The sequence below is a fragment of the Vipera berus genome (genome assembly GCF_964194415.1).
Source record: "Vipera berus genome assembly, chromosome: 2".
NCBI lineage: Eukaryota > Metazoa > Chordata > Lepidosauria > Squamata > Viperidae > Vipera > Vipera berus.
This window is the reverse complement of record NC_138203.1, coordinates 252,201,860-252,213,780: the sequence shown is the minus strand read 5'-3', so window position 1 is coordinate 252,213,780 and position 11,921 is coordinate 252,201,860.

Genomic DNA, 11,921 nt, shown 5'->3' with positions numbered 1-11,921 from the left:
TTTATGTATCCTGCCCAATTGGTTGCCTGTGCATTTCCTCAGCTATGTTTTTTCCCTCCACCAGTAGAGCAATTCTCATTTCCTCCATTAAAGACTTACTAGAAAAAGCAGCTTTCCATTCACAATCTGGTTCATCAATGGAAAATTTCACCTCTGTCCTCCCCCTTGCTGGGTCCATAGACAACAAAGAAAGAAGCCACCTTGTTCATTTATAGTCAAAGGCATCCAGTACATACTACAATGACATCAGGCAAATGATGCCAATTATGCAACTCAACCCAGCAGAGGCAAATTGTATCATGATATCATTTCCCTGGTGTGTGTGTGTTTGTGTGTGTGATGTCACTTGTCATCACATGGAAATCCATATTTATAGCATTACATTCACATAATGTAGCTCTAATGTTGTGAAAGGTGTATTGTATGACTTTAGTAGTATAGGGAGGTTCCTTATATTGACCTGCTTAATACATGACAATCTCCAAATCTGATAACCCTAAAATCCACACCCACTCTGTCTTATCAGATTGAACATAGAACATAGAATAACAAAGCTGGAATGGACCTTGAAGGTCATCTACTCCAACACCCTGCTCGAGCAGGACACCCTTATACCATTTTAGACAAATGGCTGCCCAGTGTCTTCTTGAATGCTTCCAGTGATGGGGCACCCACAAAGCAAGCCGTTCCACTGATTATTTGTTCTAACAAATAATTGGTTCTAGGTTGCTTCTCCTCTTGGTTAGGGTTCCATCCATTGGGTCCTGTCTTGCTTTCTGGTGCAAAGCTTTGAGCCAAAACTTGTTTTACCAATCCAGACCCCACAACCTCTAACCCTATGAGGACTATTTATGATAACCCATTCCTTGAGCCAGATCTTTGGGTCCAAATGTGTTCATAACCAAGCAGGATGACGCCATGTATATTATGGTATCATTATACAAATGACTGCCACAAATTATATCGTCTGTGCTATTTGCATATCATCTGCCTACTTGTAGACATCTGTGCCAGCTTCAGCAGGCTTCAAGTCACAGGTTTTCTAGCCTTGCTCTTAAAAAAAAAAGGCTGAGGACACAACAATAACCTTTTACCAAAGCACTACACTGTCATAAAATCTGATCACACGGTCCCACAAGTGCAAAATTCCATTCCTGCAATTATCCAAGAAGAAGGTAGCTGAGAGGAGAATTAATTTGGTCATAAAGTAGCCTCAGTCTTTTTTATTACAAGCCAGAGGGTTTCTCTGCAGGATCTCCATCTATTCCTAATAAAACAAAGAAAGTATTCAAGTCCCCTTTTCTGCCATTCTCCTTCTTTGCTTGAGGGCACTTCTCCATCTCCAATTCCAAAGCTCTATAATAGTTTTTAGCCATTAAAGCTCAATGATGTGCTTCACATATGACACTAAGACAGAATGAATGGAATCACATATCATACTAAGCCAAAAGCAAACAAACTATATTATGGCTTAGTACAATGTATAAATCAGATCTAAGACTATTTGGAAATCAATTACTTTTTCTGTTGGAAAAATTATGGTCGGTAATTTCCATTTTAGTTTGCACCCATCATTCTTCCAGTCACTCCCTATATCCAGATCTGAACAAGCAGGCACATTGCTCACTTCAGCTAGCAAAGATAGGATTTCAAATTTATTTATTAAAAATCAGCAAAACAATTATTTAACATAAATAGGTTTTTGGCATGGTGGTGCCAAAACCATGGTGGTTAGAATACAGTATTGCAGGCTAATTCTGCCAACTGCCATGAGTTCGATTCTCACCGGCTCAAGGTTGACTCAGCCTTCCATCCTTCTGAGGTTGATAAAATGAGGATTCAGATTGTTGGGGGGCAATATGCTCTGTAAACTGCTTAGAGAGGGCTGTAAAGCACTATGAGGTGGTACATAAGTCTAGCTGCTATTGCTAGGATAAAGGACAGGCAAAAGAGAGGAGAAAGAGAGATGCCAACAACAAGCAATACAGTAATTTATCCTTCTCTCTCTCTCTCTCTCTCTCTCTCTCTCTCTCTCTCTCTCTCTCTCTCTCTATATATATATATATATATATATATATATATATATATATATATATATATATATATATATATATATATATATATATGTAGATCTAGAGTCTCGGGTTTCTTCCCGCGTTCCTTTCATCTTCAGAAAGTTGTGGCGACGTTTCGACGAAATCCCATCCGTCATCATCAGGCCGGAGTGTTCCTCCTGCTGCTTCCAGGAGCAATGCGTGGTCTGGCTGTTCCTTTCCTTCCAACTGCCGGTGGGGCTGTGTTCTGAGGCGTGGCTGTCTTCTGATTGGGTGGATGCGTGGTTGTCTTCTGATTGGTTGGAGGCGTGGCTGTCTTCTGATTGGGTGGATGCGTGGTTGTCTTCTGATTGGTTGGAGGCGTGGCTGTCTTCTGGTTGGGTGGGGTGTGTTCTGAATGGGTGGGGTTTTTTGTTGTGTTGTAATATCCTGAGTGTTGTGATTTGGTGTCCTGAGGAGTGGGCTGTGTAGTGGCCTCCAGAGCTTTGGTTTGGCTCCGAGTTCGAGGACCTGCTATGTATCTCTGGTATGGGTCAGTCAGGTTCGTGTGTGCGTTCTTCTGTTTGGGTGATGGCACTTTTGCTTGACTTGTTCTGTCTTTTATGTGGGAGAGTTTTTGTTCTGGGTGTGGATGAGTCTTGCTGGGGCTGGTGGCATTTGGGGTTGTTTGTTGGTTTTTTAAATCCTTGTTTGCTGAAATTCGTTTCTCTATCAATGCTGGTTTCCAAATGGCATGTAGGCGGGAGGTGTCGTCTCGCTTGTTCATACTGTCTGGGTGTTTTTCTATTTCAATGGCTTCTCTGATTATTCTGCTATTGAGATGTTCTATTTTGGCGATTGTTTTTGTACCTTCAAAATTGATGTTGTGTCCCGTAGTGTTTATGTGTTGTACTAGTGAAGATGTGTGATCTTTCTTCTGTACTGAGTTCTTATGTTCTTCTACACGTACCTCTATTCTTCTGTTAGTCTGTCCGATGTATGTTGCTGGACAGGAGGCGCATGGGATTTGGTATATGCCCTGGTTTTCCAGTTCTATTTTGTCTTTGGGGTTTCTCAGGATGGTTGATATCTTTCTGTCAGTGTTAAATGCGGTTTTGATGTTATGTTTGCGTAGTACTTTACTGATTTTGTCGGTTGTTCCTTTTATGTAGGGCAAGATGGCTCGTCCGTTGTTCTGTTCTTCTTCTTGGATGTTTTTCTGTTTCGGAGTCCCCTGCTGAATCATAACATCAAAACATAACATCAAAACCGCATTTAACACTGACAGAAAGATATCAACCATCCTGAGAAACCCCAAAGACAAAATAGAACTGGAAAACCAGGGCATATACCAAATCCCATGCGCCTCCTGTCCAGCAACATACATCGGACAGACTAACAGAAGAATAGAGGTACGTGTAGAAGAACATAAGAACTCAGTACAGAAGAAAGATCACACATCTTCACTAGTACAACACATAAACACTACGGGACACAACATCAATTTTGAAGGTACAAAAACAATCGCCAAAATAGAACATCTCAATAGCAGAATAATCAGAGAAGCCATTGAAATAGAAAAACACCCAGACAGTATGAACAAGCGAGACGACACCTCCCGCCTACATGCCATTTGGAAACCAGCATTGATAGAGAAACGAATTTCAGCAAACAAGGATTTAAAAAACCAACAAACAACCCCAAATGCCACCAGCCCCAGCAAGACTCATCCACACCCAGAACAAAAACTCTCCCACATAAAAGACAGAACAAGTCAAGCAAAAGTGCCATCACCCAAACAGAAGAACGCACACACGAACCTGACTGACCCATACCAGAGATACATAGCAGGTCCTCGAACTCGGAGCCAAACCAAAGCTCTGGAGGCCACTACACAGCCCACTCCTCAGGACACCAAATCACAACACTCAGGATATTACAACACAACAAAAAACCCCACCCATTCAGAACACACCCCACCCAACCAGAAGACAGCCACGCCTCCAACCAATCAGAAGACAACCACGCATCCACCCAATCAGAAGACAGCCACGCCTCCAACCAATCAGAAGACAACCACGCATCCACCCAATCAGAAGACAGCCACGCCTCAGAACACAGCCCCACCGGCAGTTGGAAGGAAAGGAACAGCCAGACCACGCATTGCTCCTGGAAGCAGCAGGAGGAACACTCCGGCCTGATGATGACGGATGGGATTTCGTCGAAACGTCGCCACAACTTTCTGAAGATGAAAGGAACGCGGGAAGAAACCCGAGACTCTAGATCTACACATACAGACACCCGCGAGAATCTACGAAAACATATATATATATATATATATATATATATATATATATATATATATATATATATATATATATATATATATATATATATATATATATATATATATATATATATATATATATATATATATATATATATATATATATATATATATATATATATATATATATATATATATATATATATGTAGGTCTAGAGTCTCGGGTTTCTTCCCGCGTTCCTTTCATCTTCAGAAAGTTGTGGCGACGTTTCGACGAAATCCCATCCGTCATCATCAGGCCGGAGTATTCCTCCTGCTGCTTTCAGGAGCAATGCGTGGTCTGTCTGTTCCTCCCAGACAGACCACGCATTGCTCCTGAAAGCAGCAGGAGGAATACTCCGGCCTGATGATGACGGATGGGATTTCGTCGAAACGTCGCCACAACTTTCTGAAGATGAAAGGAACGCGGGAAGAAACCCGAGACTCTAGACCTACACATACAGACACCCACGAGAATCTATGAAAACATATATATATATATATATATATATATATATATATATATATATATATATATATATATATATATATATATATACATAGGCACAAAACTCTCCCAAGCCACAGAAAATATGAGTGCGGTTATTCACATGGAGTCATAAAAGAAGTGACTTTGGGTTATTCCAGGCTTAATCCTTTGGTGTAGATCAGAGGTCCTCAACCTTTTGGGCACCAGGGACCGGTTCCGTGGAGAGAGGTTTTTCCATGGACTGGAGGGTGCGTAGTTTTGTGTGCTGCCTGCATTCTCCGGATGGGGCTTTGCTTGTTTGTGTGGACCGGTTGCTGGCATGCCGTGGCCTGGTACTGGTCCAATGACTGGGACTTGAGGACCCCTGCTGTAGATAACAGTAGTGGGGGAAAAATGGAAAGGAGGACATCAAACAAAGTGTCCTGGGTTCACCTAATCTCCATGTGTGACCTTGCCAGCTGGCTTCCAATAAGCAAAATCAATTCACTAACAACCACACGATTCATTTAACAACTGCAGAGATTTACTTAACAACTGTGGAAAAAAAGATCATAAAATCAGGTGCAACTCACTTAACCACTGCCTTGCTTAGCAATGGAAATTCTGGCCCCAACTGTGATTTTAAGTTGAGGACTATCTGCATTCTCTCCTCTATTCTACACCACCGTGGGAGCATTTTGGTTGATAAGGATGATTATCCAACAACTCCAATTATCCCTGGAATAACAGAATCATTGTTGAGTTTTAGCACTTTGGTAAGAATAGCATGTAAAGGTCGAAGAAATCATTTAATCTGCTTTCTGAGCCTTATTTAAAGTAGGATTGTGAGAAGAAGAAAAAAAATACATGGCATACTAGGTACAAAATTCAATTTCTTGAAAATCTCAAGCTTTCCTTTTTTTTCCAAAAACAATCACCAGCCCTCATGAAAATGTTTCCCATGTCCTGTGGTGTGAGGGATGGTGCTCATCTCTTTTTCTTAGCCGAGGGAGCCAGCTAGACAGACACATTGGTGGTCATAGGGCTGGCATAACTATATGCCAAGGCATTCAAAGTGCTGTTACCTTCCCACCAAAGTGGTATCCATTTATCTACTTACATTTCCATGCTTTTGACAGGAGTAGGCAACCTCAGCTCTTTTATGACTCATGGACTTCAACTCCCAGAATTCCTGAGTCAGCATAGCTGACTCAGGAATTCTGGGAGTTGAAGTCCATGAGTCATAAAAGAGCTGAGGTTGCCTACCCCTGGTAGGTGGACAGGAGCTGGGGCAAGTAACGAGAGCTCATCCTGTCATGCGGTGCTTGGGTCTCAAACCCAGGCTGCCAGCTGACAAACCTGGTATCTTTAACATCTGAGCCATTGTGCCCCATGCTAAAAATGTATAAGTAAGGCATTTCTAATTTCAGAAAGAAGAAAGATGGACCACTAACATTTGCAATTACTCTACTGTGTAGGCTGTAGCATGTTAGAGATGCTGATAAACCATCTCCATTTGTCTTTCCCATGACTAGCAATTTTAGGATATATTATGTATTTTTTTTAAAAAAATGCAAATACCTGGTATTTAGACAAATTACAAAAATAAACTTGATGCAAAATGGGTCTTCTAAATTTAGAATTGTCACTGACTGAGATTTACTTAGAACAGAGGAGATTCAGCCCAGCTGAAACTTCTGTTGCTCCTTCTGAGATATGTTATGCATTAGAAGCAATTACATCTACTGTAAGGTAAAGGTAAAGGTTCCCCCGCACATGCGTGCTAGTCGTTTCCGACTCTAGGGGCCGGTGCTCATCTCCGTTTCAAAGCCGAAGAGCCAGCGCTTGTCCGAGGACGTCTCCGCGGTCATGTGGCCGGCATGACTAGACGCCAAAGGCGCACGGAACGCTGTTACCTTCCCACCGGAGTGGTCCCTATTTTTCTACTTGCATTTTTACGTGCTTTCGAACTGCTAGGTTGGCAGAAGCTGGGACGAGTAACAGGCGCTCACTCTGCTACGCGGCACTCGGGATTCGACCCGCCAAACTGCCGACCTTCTGATCGACAAGCTCAGTGTCCTAACCCACTGAGCCACCGCATCTACTGTACCTCCCCTCTAAACAGTTCAAGCAGAATGGCTGGAGAGTTAATGGGTGGAACATAGTAAAGTACAATATTTAGTACTGAATTGTTGGGTTTTTGTTTCTTGACACTTCCTTTTGGATCTCTGGTTGTAGAATAGTGGAAACTTAATGGGACCTGAACATTATAATGAAAAAGTAAGATTAAAAATGATAGATAATTATCATTGTTTCAGATTGTTTAGGTTTTAAGTGTTTCTATCTAGTGAAGGGAAAAAATTCAACCTAGATAAAGGAGAATGTCGTCATGTGCTAAATACCAAAATGGTCTGTGTCCCATCCAAGAGAGAAAGTAGGGGAGGCTGAAATGGATATCCATAAGAAAATAAATAGAGAATTAATACCACTGCCAAGGAGAAAGAGAAGGAGAAAGAGAAAGAGAGAGAAGAGGGTGCAGTGTGGAGACAAATAACTAGCTTTTAAAAGATAAAGCAAAGAAGAACAAATTCATCACTAGGGGTGACTGAATCAAACCAACTATGTAACTAATTGGGTTTTGGGATCACAGTGTTACCACAGCCCATAAAATAGAGAAGGCTGGAGGAAACCACAAGCCAGACATTGATACTAACAGTGAAATATTAAAGAAGAAGAGCTGTTGCTCTATATAAGCCTATCTGGTTGAGTTATTCCTAACACCTAAGGTCCTACATGATTATGCTTCAAGGAAGTCTGTTCGCTCTTCTGTCTCTTGACCCCTTTATGCAGCCTGCAAGAGCTCCCATAGTAGCTCTGAGCACACTATTAACCTCCCATCTACATGTTGGCATGAACCTATGCACTGATGAAAGTTACACCTGAACACCAGTTTGCATGAAGGGTTCCACACAATCAGGCTGTCCACGTCTACACAAAAAGAACCTTGCAGATAAAATCCTAAAGAGAGGACTACTGTAAAAAGGTAGTACCTAGGCAGTATCTATGTAGGAGGGCAACAAGCAAAAAGGAATAGAGTAGATTAGCCTCCCTACTTCTTTTGGTTTTACTGGTTTTATTGTCAACTATTATAAGCATTAAGAAGTAGTGTGCTTTTCTTGTAATATTAAAATGGGAAGTGCCATCTTGAAATTGGAGTCCGTAGATATATGTCCTGTACTCCAGAGGGATAGAAATTGAATCTTAACCATCTGTTTGGTCTCTTTTTAAGTATTTGAAGAATGTCCACCATATCTTCTCCCACTTCTCTTTGTTTCAAGGCTAAGCACTCCCATTTCCTTGAATCTGCAGGATAAGAGTACAATTAGCTTTCCTGGCTGACTGCTGTCCTCCAGCATTTGCTTTAATCCTACTCCAAAAGATAACCACCACCTCCCAAGCTCATAATAGGGCAACACTTAAGGCAGATTTGTCATTTGTACCACCTGGTTCTAGTCCTGCCCTCTGAGTCACTGAGAACCAGTCTGCTCTTTCTCATGCATGACAGACCTGGATAGTCGGAAGACTTCTAAATGTGTCTCTCTGTGAACATCTTCCAATTGCTTTCATCTATCCTAATCTGAAGCCGCCTGAATTGAATGCTAACTAGTAGTATTACTGCCAAAAATGGATGTTTGCACTTTATGCTAAGTATTCTAATTTTGGAAATCCCAATTTCAGCCTTGGGTTATGACCTGATGTGGATTTTTATGAGTGCAGCGTAGCTTCCCAGAGTCATTGTTTCAGGCCATTTCATTTAACTCATTGCAAGGTTTTTATAATAGAAGCAGAAGATTTGTGTTTAGTAAGGATTTTCTCCTTGCCTTAATTTCTAAAGAAATAAATGCATTCGAGCACAAATTTTTGCCTACAGCCAGGGAATTCTGTTGTTAGTTTATATCGGTGTTTCTCAACCTTGACAACTTTAAGACAGGTGGATTTCAACTCCTCGAATTCCCAGCCAGCATTGAAGTCCATCTGTCTTATGGTTACCAAGGTTGAAAAACGCTAGTTTATAGTCATGCAAAGCAACTTGTCAACTTTCCAATTCGCTGCATTCAGGGTCAAAAAGCGATATCACATCCAGCTAATCGAAGCATCATGCCTCCTGTCAGCACTGGACCAAGGAGCTAAATAATATTTATGAAATACTGTAATCAGGAACTAGTGAAAAGCATCCTGTCAAGATGATTCAAGCAGCCTCTGGGGGGTTATTGTGCAGACTCAGTCCATTATGGTTTATTCAACAAACCATACTTAAGCATGGTTTTGCACAATGCATGACCCCAGTTTATAAGAGAGGCTTCCCTCAGCCAGGCATTTGATCCTTTTGTGGTCAAACTGGTGCCTCTGGAAAATCCACTGGTAGGGCATGGGTGTTGCAGCCTCTTTCTTCCTCTTACACTCAAGCAACTGGCCCTGAAGAGAAGCAAGTTCTGTGATATCAGAGACAGAATTTCACTGCAACCAATAGTGGTTAAATGTCTGTAACATTGCTGTATCTTTAGTAATAAGTTCTACTGCTTAGATATGTACTGTATAAGTAAGGCTTTTTTGCGTAGTTCAGTTTTAGTCAGAAAACCGCCATCGCCAGATCTAATTTTGAACTGCCACATGATCATTGTTATTGGTGTGAGTTATATCTAATATTGAAGGGACGCGGTGGCTCAGTGGGATAGGACACTGAGCTTGTTGATCAGAAGATTGGCAGTTTGGCAGGTTGAATCCTGAGTGCCACATAACAGAGTGAGCGCCTGTTACTCGTCCCAGCTTCTGCCAACCTAGCAGTTCAAAAGCACGTAAAAATGCAAGTAGAAAAATAGGGACCACTACGGTGGGAAGGTAACAGCATTCCGTGTGCCTTTGGTGTCTAGTCATGCCGGCCACATGACCACGGAGATGTCCTCGGACAAACACTGGCTCTTCGGCTTTGAAACAGAGATGAGCACCGGCCCCTAGAGTTGGAAACGACTAGCACGCATGTGCGGGAGAACCTTTACCTTTACCTTATATCTAATATTTATTAGATTTACAGTATATCTTGCCTTTCATACAGAAGTTCAAGGAAGTATACATAATAGTGCTCCCTATTGCTTTAAACTTCCAGGGCTGAGGGTAGGATAGAACTTGGCTTGCTGTTTCTACTCTTTAGTCACTACATTATATTGAATTTGATATCTGAATCATCCCAAAACGTTTACATAATTATTTGTCGCTTCAAAATATAAACCACTCATCCACAGCAGGATGGGCTGTTACTAAAATCTGAAAACACAGAAATCATTTTTTTTTACTATTTTATAGAACGTATAAAACCCCACCTACTTTCAACCCCATTTTGTCAGCACCCCAGAAAAAATGCTGCTGTCACTGAAGTTTCTGGCTACCAAATAAACAGAGACCTCCTTTCCTGCAGCCATGGCTACCACACACCATTATTGCACCATCTTGATTTTCCCCCCTATACCTTGTAGATATAAGGGACGCGGTGGCTCAGTGGGTTAGGACGCTGAGCTTGTCGATCAGATGGTCGGCAGTTTGGCGGGTCGAATCCCGAGTGCCGCGTAACAGAGTGAGCGCCTGTTACTCGTCCCAGCTTCTGCCAACCTAGCAGTTCGAAAGCATGTAAAAATGCAAGTAGAAAAATAGGGACCACCACGGTGGGAAGGTAACAGCGTTCCGTGCGCCTTTGGTGTCTAGTCATGCCGGCCACATGACCACGGAGACGTCCTCGGACAAGCGCTGGCTCTTCGGCTTTGAAACGGAGATGAGCACCGGCCCCTAGAGTCGGAAACGACTAGCACGCATGTGCGGGGGAACCTTTACCTTTACCTTTTTTACCTTGTAGATACCTCCAAAAGGATCTGTTTGTTGGTTTACCTGTCACCCTCTCTAACAGAGTCATTGAGAGTTAGGCAGCATACACGTTTAACAAGCCATTAGTAGTAGTATTAAATAGCATAGGGTCTCCTGATTGAGCAGGGGGTTGGACTAGAAGACTTCCAATCCTTCCAACTCTGTTATTCTGTTATACCACCAGTGTGAAACACATTTTCCTATTTCTGCTATCTTCTTTTAAAAGCAGGTTGCCACATTATCCAGGGCCCTGAGTTGCACTCATCCATCATTTTACCCATATTGTGTTGGTAGACAGCCAGATAGCTTCAGATAATAACTCAATAAAAATTAAGGCTCACTGGATGTCTGGCAAATAATGATGATGCTTGAAGCAGAGTGCTTTGTAATGTGCCAGTTTCACATAAAAGCAACATCATGGTCATCCTTTTTTTTCTAAATGTAAAAACAAATTAAGTAGATCAAGATGGCTGGCAAGTACTGAAGAGAGTATTTTCTGGCACCACTTTGGAAAACCAGATGTTGAACCAATCCCATTTTTGCTAAGAGACCACATCTCTTACTGTTATCCAGAAGGGATGCAACATATTTACTGCATTGAGATTTATTTGCATCCCACCCTCTCTCTCTCTTTTTTTTTTAAAGTTGCCATCAAGACAATGCAGGAAAAAAAATAACATTACAGGGAAGCAACAACAAGACCAATAATGACTGAAGCAAACTACCACCAGTCCCATATTTCTTAGCCTTGTCTCTACATTCCTGACAAACTGATTGAATTATTTTCTTTTGATAAGTGAACCTACCTGATATCAGCCCTCTTGGAAGTGTTTATCTGCTTCTCTGATCTTTAATTTAAAAATGAATTATAGCAAGGATTTTTGTACAAAGGCACATTGCTAGATGCCTGTAAGATTAGAAGATAAAGCATTTTCTGCTTTATAGGTACTATGCTTAATAAGAGATTGGGAGGAAGTTGACACCGTATTTCTTTCCTTAGTTCTTTTTTTCCTCTCCCAAAAGTTTAGAACTCCAGTGCTAGGTGACATAAATATTCTCCACACCAATGACTGTTTTCAGATATTTCAGAGTTTGCCTGGAAGGTCATATGGAACTTTTTTTTACAACTATTTATATTTCTTTCCCATTCCAAACCACTATATTTCACCTGTTTCTAGCT